The sequence below is a fragment of the Choloepus didactylus genome, chromosome 6 (genome assembly GCF_015220235.1).
Source record: "Choloepus didactylus isolate mChoDid1 chromosome 6, mChoDid1.pri, whole genome shotgun sequence".
Taxonomy (NCBI): domain Eukaryota; kingdom Metazoa; phylum Chordata; class Mammalia; order Pilosa; family Megalonychidae; genus Choloepus; species Choloepus didactylus.
Window position 1 is genome coordinate 105,149,914 of NC_051312.1, and position 14,616 is coordinate 105,164,529.

The following is a 14,616-nucleotide window of genomic DNA, read 5'->3' on the forward strand; positions in this document are numbered from 1 at the left end:
CAGGTCTCTGATTCATTGTTCAGCTTCCTCTAGTCTTGTACTGTGAGTATCCAGAGTCTTTTTAATTTGGTTGACAGTTTCTCTTATTTCCATAGGCTCATCTATTTTTCTGTTTACTCTTGCAATTTCTTCTTTATGTTCTTCTAGACTCTTCATGTCCTTTATGTACTGTGCCACGCTCTTGTTGTTTGTCTTTAGTTCTTTGATTAGTTGCTCTAAGTAATGCATCTCCTCTGATCTTTTGATTTGGTGTTTGGATTTGGGTTATCCATATCATCTGTTTTTTTTTTTTTTCAAATACTTTAAAATTTTCTGTTGTTTTTGGCCTCTTGGCATTTGCTTAACTTGATAAGGTTCTTTTGGGATACATAGGCTAATTCAAAGACTAATCTTTAATTTGTCAGATATACAGCTTGGTGGCATACACTTTCTCTAACTAACCAGCAGGTGGCATCCACGAGCCACCTATTCCCCTCAAGTCAGTTCTCCCCAACTTTGTCTTTGTAGTGTGTGGGGGTCTGATTCTTATGGGGATCCAATTTGTGTACCAAGTTTGGGTGGGTTGTTGGTGCTGTCTGCTCTGAATGTGGGGCATGTGTCTGAGTGGTTAGGGAGGGACAACAGCTTTAATAATCAAACCTCCCAGGTGTTCCTGGAGATTTAAGGCTGTTGCAAGAGTCTAAACCTTCAGTTCTGTCTCACCACAGATTGTCTCTGTCATTGACCCACAAGTCCTTGGTATTGGCATATGGTCCCTGGGATTTCTGAGTGGGTCCCTCTTCCAAGCCGTGCCCTTCTAGGGCCTCTGGGGAGGGCAGGCTGTACTACATCACAAGTGCACACCATCCCTCAAAGGAAGTTCTGGGGTGCTGGACTGTGTAGGGGCATTCCCAGCCTGCTGAAAGGATGGCTGTATGGGGCATGTTAATTTCCCCCTTTACACACAGCTCTGCCTTCCTAGCTCTGGGACACTTAGCTGTGGGTGTGCAAAAGGCTATTGTCCACTCCTGATACTGTGTCATGTGCATGTGATGCTGGAAGCACTTCCCATCACACTGGGTTTTTTTGCACGGCTCTGGTCTGTGGCGCTGGTGCTGGGCAGGAGCGTTCCCAGCCAGCCAGGAAGATGGCTGTAAGAGGTGTGGTTATTTTCCCCTTTTGGCTAACCTCTGCCCTCCCCATTCCAAGACAATTAGCATTGGGTACACAAAAGGCTGTCATCCATGCCACATATTGAGGCATTCCCACAGTGCATTCCTGCCACACTTCACTGTGCATTCTCACTGCTGTATCTGCAGCTGCTTTTGTTTTCTTTTTAAAAAAGAACTAGTCCAACTGCAAACACCAACCCACAGTTTCCCCACACCGCAGCGTGGCTGCCGGATATTCAGCAGGCTTATTCACTCATTTAAATGTGGTGGAAAGGAGAAACTCAGGTCACGTATGTCACCAGAAGGAAAGCTGGATGTTAAAAGTTGGGAATATATAAAACAGTGAATCTTAAATGCAGATTCCCGGTTTCACCAAGTGCACGGTCCCTATGGATTTAGCAGACATGTCCAACTGGTGCATCACTGGAATTGGTGTTCTGGGTGACTTTCTGACTTTTATTTAGTATTTTTCATGGAGGTGTTTTTTTACCCTGTCTCTGCTAACCACCATCTTCCAGAAGCCCCCCCGCCTTCCATTATTGACTCATAGTATTGGTATAGTACATTTGTTACTGTTGATGAAAGAATGTTTAAATAGTACTAACTGTAGTACATAGTTTTCAATATGTATATTTTTTACTTTTCCCTATATGTCCCTCTATTATTAACTTCTAGTTATAGTGTCATACATTTGTTCTAGTTCATGAAAGAGATTTCTAATATTTGTACAGTTAATCATGGACATTGCCCACCACAAGATTCACTGTTTTATACATTCCCAACTTTTAACATACAGCTTTCCTTCTGGTGACATACGTGACCTGAGTTTCCCCTTTCCACCACATTCACACACCATTCAGCACTGTTAGTTATTCTCAAACAATGGGCTACCATCACCTCTGTCCATTTCCAAACATTTAAGTTCAACCTGGTTGAACATTCTGCTCATGATAAGCAACTGCTCCCCATACTTTAGCCTCCTTCTATACCATGGTAACTTATATTTCATGTCTATGAGTTTACATATTATAATTAGTTCATATCAGTGAGACCCTGCAATATTTGTTCTTATGTGTCTGACTTATTTCTCTCAATATAGTGCCCTCAAGATTTCTTTATCAACCCATTTTTTTAAAGATGGTTTTGTTCATACACCATTCATTCCAGCCTAAGTAAACAACCAGTGGTCCCCTGTATAGTCACCTATTTATGTATTCACCACCATCACCACTATCAAGGTAAGGACATTTCCATTTCTTCCACAAAGACAGAGGAAGAGTCAAAGAAGGTAGAGAGACAAAAGAAAAAGAAAAAAAAGAAAGAAAAAAAGATGACACAGAGGAAGCAACAAAAGGAAAGATAGAATTAAACTAAAGCAGAATAAAGAGTCAGACAACATCACCAATGCCGAGAGTCCCATACCCTTATGTCCCCCTCTTATATGCATTTAACTTTGGTATGTTGCCTTTGTTACATTAAAGGAAGCATAATACAATGTTTCTGTTAACTATAGTCTCTAGTTTGCATTGATTGTATTTTCCCCCCAATACTATCCTATTTTTAACAACTTCTAGGTTGACATTCATTTGTTCTCCCTCATGTAAAAACATATTTGTACATTTTATCACAATTGTTGAGCACTTTAGGTTTTGCTGAGTTATACAGTCCCAGTCTTGATTTTTCCTCTTTCCTTCTGGTGGTCCACATGCTCCTAACCTTCCTCTTTCAACCATACTCACAGTCAACTTTGTTCAATCTACTTACACTGCTGTGCTACTGTTCTGGTTTGCTAATGCTGTCAGAATGCAAAACACCAGAAATGGATCAGCTTTTATAAAGGGGGTTTATTTGGTTACAAAGTTACAGTCTTAAGGCCATAAAGTATTCAAAGTAAGTCATCAACAATCGGGTACCTTCACTGGAGGATGGCCAATGGTGTCCAGAAAACCTCTGTTAGCCTGGAAGGCACATGGCTGGCATTGGCTCCAAAGTTCGGGTTTCAAAATGGCTTTCTCCCAGGATGTTCCTCTCTAGGCTGCAGTTCCTTGAAAATGTCACGTAGTTGCTCTTGGGGTGTTTGTCCTCTCTTAGCTTCTCTGGAGCAAGAATCTGCTTTCAACGGCCATCTTCAAACTGTCTCTTATCTGCAGCTACTCTCTCAGCTTCTATGCATTCTTCAAAGTGTCCCTGTTGGCTGTAGCAAAGCTCTCTCCTGTCTGAGCTTATATAGTGCTCCAGTGAACTAATCAAAGCCCATGCTGAATGGGCAGGGCCACAACTCCATGGAAATTATCCAGTGAGAGATCTCGCCCGCAGTTCAGTGATCACATCTCCATGGAAACATCCAATCAAAAGTCTGCAACCCAGTCAACACCAATATGTTTCCTGCACACACAAGACTACATCAAAGATAATGGCATTTTTGGGGACATAATATGTCCAAACCAGCACAGCTACCGTCACCCAAAATTGTGTTCCAAACCTCTCAGTCCTGTCTTTTCCTATCTGTCTGTAGTGCTCCCTTTAGTATTTCCCATAGAGCAGTTATCTTGTTCACAAACTCTGTCATTATCTGTTTTTCAGAGACTATTTTAAACTCTCCCTCATATTTGAAGGGCAGTTTTGATGGATATAGGATTCTTGGTTGGTGGTTTTTCTCTTTCAGTATCTTAAATATATCACACCACTTCCTTCTTGCCTGCATGGTTTCTACTGAGAAATCCGCACATAGTCTTATCAAGCTTCCTTTGTATGTGATGGATTGCTTTACTCTTGCTGCTTTCAGGATTCTCTCTTTGTCTTTGACATTTGATAATCTGATTATAAAGTGTCTTTTTGTAGGCCTATTTAGATCTATTCTGTTTGGGGTACACTGCACTTCTTGGATCTGTAATTTTATGTCTTTCATTAGAGATGGGAAATTTTCATTGATTATTTCCTCTATTATTGCTTCTGCCCCTTTTCCCTTTTCTTCTCCTTCTAGGACAACCATGACATGTACATTCATGCATTTCATGTTGTCATTCAGTACCCTGAGATGTTGCTCATATTTTTCCATTCTTTTCCCTATTGGTTCCTTTGTGTGTAGGCTTTCAGGTGTCTTTTTCTCCACTTCCTGAGTGCTTTCTTCTGCCTCTTGAGAACTGCTGTTGTATGTCTCCATTGTTTCTTTCATCTCTTGTGTTATGCCTTTCATTTCCATATGTTCTGCCAGTTGTTTTTCCAAACTTTTGGTTTCTACCTTATGTTCACCCAGTGTTTTCATTATACCTTTCATCTCTTTTGCCATATCTTCCCTAAACTTCTTGAATCGATTTAGCATTAGCTGTTTCAATTCCTGTATCTCAGTTGAAGTGTAAGTTTTTCCTTTGACTGGGCCATATCTTCATTTTTCTTAGTGTAGGTTGTAGTTTTCTGTTGTCTAGGCATCTGGTTTCCTTGGTTACCCCAATCAGATTTTCCTAGACCAAAATGGGCTCAGGTCTCAGAAGGGGGCAATATTCAGTATCAGGTTTCCCTGAGATGTGTCTTAGAAGATTGGCAAATCCTGTGAGGCCTCTAGCCACTATGCTTTTCCTAACTTGCCCAGCTAGTGGTGCCTGTCAGCCTGTCGCTCCTGACTGGTGTAAAGAGGTGTGGCCCCCTTTGTCTCTGATTTGGTTGTTTTCCTCCAGCCTCTGGCGTATGGTTCTGAATGGGAGGCTGGTAGTAGAAGTGGGCACCTTCTCCTTCCTCTTAGGAAAGATACACCCCCTAGGAGTTATTATCTGTATTTAAATGAGTTCTTTGTCTTTCTGACTCTGCTGTCTCCACCCTTGTCTGGGTCAGAATGCTGCAAACTGAAAATGACTGAGGCTTTCTCCACTGAGCTGCTCAGGTTGAGAGAGAGAAAAAAGAACAGAAATCCCCTTTTTCAGGGCTAGTCCATGGCTCCCCCCAGTTTCATCCATTGGCCAGAGATAGCACCTGGTCTTCTAGGCTCCCCCTCCTGGGTCACAGAAGTCTTTTGGCTCTTTAAGGTCAGTTATCACTAAAAGCCTGTGTCTGCTTGTTGGGGATTTATAGCTTGTATTGAGCAGTCCACATTCGTTAACTAAAACCCTAGTTGGAGCTTGACTGAGGTATGTTCACTGTTCAGACAGTGCTGCTTTCTACCACAGTGAGGTTTTGCAGTTTGGGCTGCTGTGGGAGGAGGGAGGGTCCCAGTGCAGTTCCATAGTTTTTACTTACAGATTTAATGCTGTAATCTCAGGCATTACTTCCAATCCAGGTTGGTGTACAATGTGTGGACAGTCAGTTATCCCCCAGCAGTTATTCCAGGTTATTTACTAAATGTTCCTGGTTGTTTATTAGTTGTTCCAGGGGGACTAACTAACTTCCAGTCCTCTCTATGCCACCATCTTCCTCCTCTCTGTATTGGCTTTTATAAAGGGGGTTTATTTGGTTACAAAGTTACAGTCTTAAGGCCATTAAGTGTCCAAGGTAAGACATCAACAATAGGGTACCTTCATTGGAGAAAGTCCATTGGCATCTGGAAAACCTCTGTTGCCTGGGAAGGCACATGGCTGGTGTCTGCTTGCTCCCAGGTTGCATTTCAAAATGGCATTCTCTGAAAGTCAGTGTTAGCTTTCAGTGGCTGTCTTCAAAATGTGTCCCCCAGCTGCAGCAGATCTCCAAAATGTCACTCTTAGTTGTGCTCAGATCCTTCTGTTTATGAGCTTTTTACAGGGCTCCAGCAATTAAGTCAAGACACACCCTGAATGGGTGGGTTCCACATCTCCATGGAAATTATCCAATCAGGCATTTCACTCACAGTTGTTTGAGTCATATCTCCTTGGAAACACTCAAAGGATTCCAACCTAATCAACACTAATACCTCTGCCCCCACAAGATTGCATTAAAGAACATGGCATTTTGGGAGACATAATACATCCAAACAGCACAGATGGAAAAACCAATATGAAGAAAATGAACATGATTATGGAATAAAAACCTCTAAAATGTAAGTAAATAGGCATTTTATTGATACATTAAAATTTATTCCAAATGTATATGTCAACATAATTTTAACAGTTGCAATCCTGTAAGCCTTAGCTTACAGAAGCAAAACAAGAACAAATCATCACAATTAACATTGTCTGGATATACAAACAAACACATTTAGAAAGACAAATTTATTAGTGGTCTAACAATTGTAAATTTTAGAATCATTTCTAGGTCCTATAATTGCTTACTTACAAAACACTTATAAATAATAAAACAATTTGCTAAAATATCTAGGAATCCAGAGGGACACTTCCACAAAGAAGGTGGAGGTCACAGACTCATGAGTATCCCCTACTACCCTGACACAGAAGATGAGAAAACTTCTCAGTTCAGGAATACTCAGTCTAATCCCATGTGTCCTCCACCACCCAATCACTTCATTGTTTATTCCAAGAAGTATAATCACATGGTGTGCCTCAGAATGATATTGAAGTGTGGGGGTGGGTTTGGGTATATTAGCTTAGACTTAAAGTTATTCTCCCAGGAGAGCCTGTGCAGGGGCAGGGAAGAGTCTCCTCCCCTTGACAAAGATGCCCCAGACATTCGCTGATAGTTCTCTCAGTCTTTAGGGTGAGGGCCCAGTTCAGTTGCAGTGTGAGTCAGAGATGTCCTCTGAGGAAGAAGAGCTAGATCACTGTCCTCAGACTCACTGTCTTCATCTTCACCTCCACTGCTGGAATCTGGGGACCTAATGTCTTCATCTTCCTCATCTTCCTTCTTAGTTTCTTCTGATCCCTGTGAGGGATGGTAACCAATCTGAATAGTCTCTGATGAATCTGTCCCTGGAGTCTGCAGTCTCTGCCCCCCTTCATGTCCTTCTGGCAAGCTTCTCATTGATGGGGACTGCAGAGCTCTCTGTCTGAACTTGGGGCTCGAGCCTCCTGTCATGTCCATGTTCTTGTGCTTAGCAGAGCTGGACTGTCTGTATGAAACATTTTTCTTAGGATACAGACTCTTGAGCCAAAGATCTGTGTTCACCTTGTACGGTTGCTGCAGCTTGTTAGCCTGTTTTTCATATTGCTTCTTCAGGCTCAGTGGGATGCACTGCCAACGTCTTCCAATCTCCACCATGAGCTCTCTTGATGACATATGGTGCAACTCCATACTTAACCACAAATCCTCATAGAACTTGTGGTGTCCATTCACGAGGCTTGATGGGCTCTCCATAGAATTTCTTTTTGGAAAAGTCATTAGTTTCTGGAAGGGACCTCAATTATTTCACATTTTCTGGGGAATTCTTTTGGATTTGGGTTTGGTGCTTGTTGGGGATATTAGGTGTGCTGGAGTTCTGGATTAGATCAGGGTGTTCTTCCATGAATTTTGCATGTTTTTCCTTAAATTCCTGTTTCTCTCTCAGGAAATCTTCAGAATATTTCAGTTTAATCTTCTCTGGGAGCTCCTTGTATTTCTTGCACAAGACCTTGTTGAGCTCCTGCTTTTTCAGCTCAGGGTGCATTTGGGAGTACATTGAACACTTCTCTTTGAAGAAGTGGAAATAAGCAGTTAAGGCCTTCTTGGGAAAATCTGGATGTTTCTCATGTTTTTTGCTTTTGCAGGGATTTTTAGCAAGTTCTTGAGCTTCCAGTACTAATTCTGTTAAAGTGCTAAACTTCCTCAAATTATGAAAAAGCTCCAACCATTTGAGTTTGCACATTTTTCCATAAAAATCTTTAACAGCTACTTTTTCCCAATCCAAATAAGACTGGGTTGTTTTGAACTTGTATCAGTCATTGGATGGAAAGTTATTCTCCATGCATTCCAGTAAAATCAGGTTGGCTTCTTTGGGCCAGTGGACTTGGCTTTTAGACAGTGCCATTTATAGGTCTTTGATCCACTTATATGATCCTAGATGTCCACATACCTCTATAGGAAATGAAAGATTCTTCACTCAAGACCTGGCAGGTGAGTCATTTCTGGAGCTCCTGCAGTATGTGTGATACAATTTTCTGAGGAGAAAGAGAAGGAAAATTACTCTTCTATGGAATGAATGAAAAACAAATCACCCCACTTGGAATATGTCCCTTTTATTATAACTTGGTTACCTTTAACAATGTAGAAAGAAAATTCCCCAACTTCTAGCTTTCATGTGCTACAGTTTCACTGGGGCATATTTTAAATAGAACTGAATGAGACAAATGACTGACTTCTTGTTCAAGGGGCTAAGGATAAGGTAAAAGCCTCAAGAAAGGTGAGTAAAAAATTAAAATGGAAGAGAAATGAATAAAATGGAAAGGAATGGCCACCTTCTGAGTGAAGCCCAGATGACTGAAGGTGCAGTTGAGGAGCTGGGAATAGGAATGAGACAAGCCAAGGAAATGACCCCCCCTCTAAAAAAAAAAAAACAAAAAAGAACAAAGCACACACACACATATCTCACTGTGAACTTTTTATGAGTTGGATATAAATATTTGAACCTGAATTAAATGACAGATTTATGGATTCTTTGGACCCTGTGCATCTAATGAGCTGTTCACATCTCTCTTCAGATGGCAAGGATTTGATGAGAACTATGGAACAGTTGCAACCTTTATTTGTTAAACTGTTCTCTTTAAGCCTCAGTGAGAGTTTTACCTCCTTCAGAAAGTCCTACTAAATTCCTGCCACTTACAGGAACTTAAATAAATGGCAGATCTGATTCCTACTATTTCCTCATCTCCAATTATCTCTAGTTACCAATCTTTTCTTTTCTAATCAAGTATCTCTGGCACATATTTCCTCTACTTAAGCCCCAAATTCTCAGGATAACTCCTTCAATAGCCTTTTTTAAAAATTCAATTTTATTGAGTTATATTCACAAACCATACAGTCATCTACAGTGTACAGTCAGTTGTTCACAGTACCATTATTTAGTTGTGCATTCATCATCACAATCAATTTTGAACATTTTCATTATCACAAAAAAGAATAAGAACAAAAGTTAAAGAAAAAAGAAGACCTGAGATATCCCATACCCCCATTCCTCCCTATTATTCATTTGCTTTTTGTCCTCATTTTTCTACTCAGCTGTCCATACTCTGGAAAAAGGGAGTGGGAGCTACAAGATTTTTCACAATCAAATGGTCATACAGTGTAAGCTGTATAGTTATATGGACATCTTCAAGATTTAAGGCTACTGGGTTGTAGTTCAACAGTTTCAAGTCTTTCCTTATAGTTATTCCAATACACTAAAAACTAAAAAGGTATATCTATATAATGCATAAGAATAACCTCCAGAATGACATCTCGACTATATTTGAGATCTCTCAGCCACTAAAGTTTACTTTGTTTCATTTGTCTTCTCCCTTTTGGTCCAAGAAGGCTTTCTCAATCCCATGATGCCAGGGCCATGCTCATCCCCAAGAGTCATTTCCCATGTTGCCAGGGAATTATACACCCCTGGGAGCCCTGTCCCACATAGGGGGAGGACAGTGAGTTTACCTACAGAGTTGACTTAGAGAGAGAGGCCACATATGAGCAGCAAAAGAGGTTCTCTGTGGGTGACTCTAATGCACAATTTTAAGTAGGCTTAGCCTCTACTTTTCAGTAACAGACTTAATAAGGGCAAGCCCCAAGGATGAGTGGTTGGCCTTCTAAATTGGTAGCCCTCAATGCTCGTGAGCATATCATTAATTCCCCAGGTGGGGAAATTTAATATTTCCACATTTTTTCCCCAGCCTCTCAAGGGGGCTTTGCAAATGCATTTTAATTCTCTGCTCATAATACCCTGGGATATATTGGGACTTCACACTGACCTGTTTAAGCAAACCAGATTTCACTCCCTATTCAACATTTCATGTAATTATGTTGTTTGAATAAAATGACCATTCAAGTTCAATTATATAGTATGCTACAAAAAATATAGATTTTGCACCTAATAAACATGTCTTCCTTTTGTTTCACACAGAATTTGAAGATTAAAACACCATCAATATTGTCCTTTACTCTGTAATCTGATTTACCTTAGTACTAGTTATACATTCACCACCCCTGTCTGTATGAGGACCTTTCCATTTCTTCCACAAAGAAAGCTGTGAAATGAGAAAAAGAAAGTAAAGAAATGACAACTAAACAAGAACAAAATAAAAATAAAAATAAAATAAAATACAATTTAAAAGTAGACAACAACCCAAAGCCGAGAAAGAGATACTCCTCCCTAGTTTGTTCCTTTGGCTTGTCCATATTTTCATGTTTCCTCATATGGTTCATTATTTTTAGCTGTGTAGGCATCTGATTTTCTTGATTTATTTATTCTAAGGCTTGTTTTCATTCTTTTACCTAGGATTTTCTTGTTGGTTGGCTTTGTTCTCTCCTTGTTCTTTAGCATTCAATTCAACTTGTTCTAGAACTCTGACACAGCTTCTGTTTAGTTGATCAGAATTTTTCATCTCTTTCTTTTTCTGTTTCTTGCCCTACCCCTATGTAACCTTTTTATGAGATGGTCTCCCCAGAAATGTTTGACCCAATCAGATTTTCCCAGTCTACAGTCCCAGGTCTCAGGAGGAGAGTGTACCCTTTATCACATTTCCCTGAGAATGAACCCTCACTGGTTCTCAGACTCTCCTGTGAAGCCTGTAGACTCTGCTTTTTCTAACCTGTCCAGCAGATGGCACTTGTCAGCCCACAGCTCCCCACCAGTGTAAAGAGGTGCTGAGACTTTTATTCTCTGCAGACCCTCTCTCGGCCAGGGGCATGGCTGACTCTAGCTGTTTCTGGTATCCAGCACCTGGTGTCTGAATTCTCTGAATAAGGGCCACCATTGAGCTGGGCTCTGTGTCCCCTTATCTTGGCAAAGTTATGATATATCCTTTAGGGTATTAGCTCCCCCACTACACTTATTGCTTTGTTGCTGAGAAATATGTTAACTCCACCCTTGGCTGGGCCCAGCTGCCTATTGCAAATATCTGCAACTTTCTGTTATGAGCTACTTAGAGTAGTTACTTAAAAAAAAAAAAGAAGAAATTCCTTTTCAAGGCCTTTTCCCAGCCTACTAGTTCTGTCATTCCCAGTATACACTATTTAAAGACATGCCCTTCAGGCTATTATCTCTTTCACCTGAATAGTTACTCTTAGACAACTTTAATTCTGCCCTTCCCTGGGGCAGGGCTGAAGCCTGAGCCTTCCAGCAGCTCCAATGGGCTATTGAAAAGTGAGAAAATAAATAAATAGAGAGAAAAGAAAAGAAAAAGAGAAGAGAAGAGAAGAGAAGAGAAGAGAAGAGAAGAGAAGAAAAGAAAAGAAGAAAAAAGCAAACCCTCTTCAGAGCCAAATCCCAGCTCCCCAAGTGTGGAAGCAACAACTGGAGTTGGTAGCGATTTCTGTGGAGCCCAGCCCTTTTCCAGTATTTTTTCTTGGAGCCCATCCCTTTTCTAATATTCTGAACACCTCCAACTCCAAAATTCCCTTGTCTTTTTGTTGTTGTTTTTGTTGTGGTGGTGGTGGTGGTCAGCCATGCCTCCTCTCTGCTGGTTCCTTTCCTGCCTGCTCTTCATTTACCTGTGCTTGGAGCTTTTATTCAGTAGTCCAAATTTTTAAGTTAATTCTGCAGTTGGGGACTGGCTGAGTGCCCTTGTTCCAAGCACAGATCATTTCTTTTTCCCTCAGTGAACCAACTCCAAGACACTCTTCCATGCCTGTGGGGGAGGGACACCAGCTCCTGGCTGGGGAAGCTTATAGTTCTTCACTGTGATCACAGCCATTCCAACCATTCCAGACTGCTATAGGATGAGTGCCAGATGCAGAAGTCATGGAAACCACTGTTGTTTACAGTTCCTGACTATTTACCAGCTGACCTAGAAGAGTAACTAAATTCCACACCTCACCACTCCACCATCTTGCCCCATACTCACCTATATTGGCATTTTGTACATTAGTGTGTAAAGGCCTCCAAATTTGTGATTATTGATATATCATTTGAAATGACTACTTTTCAAGCCAAGAATCTGCTATGCTTTAACTGATAACTTGACCTTAACTAGAAAACATATGCAGCATTATAAAAAAAGTTTCAACCTTACCTCTACTACCTTGGTATTGCTAGTTTCATTAATTAGATTTGTTTGGGTTTTCTGAGTCGTTTTCCATATAGAGCCCATTTTTTAAAAAGTTTCTCCTGCAAAAGAACCAAGAGTGTTGGTGACAAATAAGATGTTATTATAGATTTCTCTCCCTTACCTATGAGAAAAGATAGTGGTTGAGAGAAAAATAATGAGTTATAATGGGGGTGGGGTTCAGATTTTCCCACACTAAACCTTTATTGATTCTCATATTTGGGACATTAGAGGTGACAGAAATATATAATGGAGATCTGGAAAATATCCTACAAAAAATATGATCCATATCCCAAGATATTGCACCCAGATTTCAGGTAACTTGTCAATGAACATGTCCAGTTTGCATCAGAAGCCAGTGTTCATCTTGCCACCCACTCCACAATGAACCAATTTCATGTATTTGGCCAGTGGTTCTAAGTAAACTTCCCTTGAGTAGGCTCAACCCAGTTATGGTTATAGTGTCAATACTGGTCAACAACAGTGGAAACATACACTAATATCTTGGGATATACATTGAAAATTCACCGCATCCATTCTGATCAACTTCATGTTCATGACTTCCATCTTTCTCTCTGATTTGGGATCTTAAAGATTCCAAACTGCTTTACAGGCATCACGTACCCTGTATTCCTCAGCAGCCCATTCCTCTGGTCTGTGGCTGTGACCCACATGCTCTGGGGACTCAGAGCAGAGCCCACAGAGCAGGTTCTTGTCAACCTCACAGAAGAGCTCCTTTGCCTGTTTGTGTGTCCACTGATCTGCACTTTAGGGCTCTGGTCATGGCAAAGTCTGGCCTTTCTGGCAAGGGCAGCCAGCTTCTTCAGGGTGAAATTGGTTTTGTTTTTTTTTTTAATTTTATTTTGAAATAAATTCAAAGTGATAGGAACAGTTGCAAAAACAATACAAACCCCATACACATAACTCCAGCATTCCCTGACCCCCCACCAATACCCCAGTCCACTAACTTTAACATGTTGTCACACTGCTATTTCTTTCCCTCCCTCCCCTTCTATCATCCATCATCTATTGCTCTGTCTTCTGAACATATGAGAGCTAGCTGCACACTTCCTTGAACAAACACTATAATTCACATATACAATTCCCATGAACAAGAACATTCTTTTATGCAATCCCATTAAGCGCAGCTAAGAAGTACAATAGATTCAACAATGATACAAAGCTTACATTCTATATTTCCTTTTCCTTATGTCTCAGCTGTGTCTCTTTGAGCCTCCTGTCCTCCATCCTCAGATCCCATCCAGGATCATCCTTGGCATTCAATTGTCATCTATTTAGACTGTCTTTTTTTTTTCCCCCCTCAGTTGTGGAAACATATATATATACAGCCTAAATCTTCCCACTCCACCCCCTCCCTAGCCTTCCGTTAGTGGGATTAATCACATTTAGACTGTTGTAATGCTATCACCTTCCCACCATCCATTACTAGAAATTTCCCTTCACCTCAGACAGCAACCCTACACTCATTTCTTAACTCCCCATTGCCCCTTCCCCCATTTCTCTTAACCCATACTCTACTTTTCATCTCTATGGTCATGTTCTCTGATAATTTCTTTGTGTTTACTGTGGGGCTTAAAATTAAACTTTTAAATCCATAAAAATCTTGTTTTTCTTTGATACCAACTTAATTTCAATAAGACACATAAACTATGTACCTGTACTCCTCCATTCCCCCACCTTTATACAGTTCTTGTCAAAAATTACATATTTTACTTTGAGTTCAAACCCATTGATTTGTCATTAGAGTTTGTGTATTTTGTATCATGTAGGAAGTAAATAGTGGAGTTACAGTTCAAAAATTATTGACTTCTATTTGTATTCCATAGTGGTCAAAGATAGTGCTTTGAATAAGTCCAAATTTTTTTTGTTTGTTTTTTTAATTTATTGAGGCTTGTTTTATGTCCCAGCATATGGTCCATTCTGGAGAAAGATCCGTGATCACTAGAGAAAAATGAGTATCCTGGTGATTTGGGATGTAAGGTTCTATATATGTCTGTTAAAATTCTCTATATCTCTTTCTCCTTTCTTTGTTTCTCTGTCAGTAGGGCTCTCTTTAGTATCTGAAGTAGGACAGGTCTTTTATTGGCAAACTCTCAGCATTTGTCTGTCTGTGAAAAGTTTAAGTTCTCCCTCAAATTTGAAGGAGAGTTTTGCTGGATAAAGTATTCTTGGTTGGAAATTTTTCTCACTCAGAATTTTAAATATGTCATGCCACTGCCTTTCGCCTCCATGGTGGCTGCTGAGTAGTCACAACTTAGTCTTATGTTGTTTCCTTTGTATGTGGTGAATTGCTTTTCTCTTGCTGCTTTCAGAACTTGCTGCTTCTCTTCAGTATCTGAGAGTCTGATCAGAATATGTCTTGGAGTGGGTTT

General features: G+C 40.4%; 1 pseudogene; it reads right to left on the bottom strand.

Moving 5' to 3' along the window:
* Positions 1–505: 505 nt before the first annotated feature.
* On the bottom strand, positions 506–8,013 carry LOC119537238 (annotated as a pseudogene).
* Positions 8,014–14,616: the final 6,603 nt, after the last annotated feature.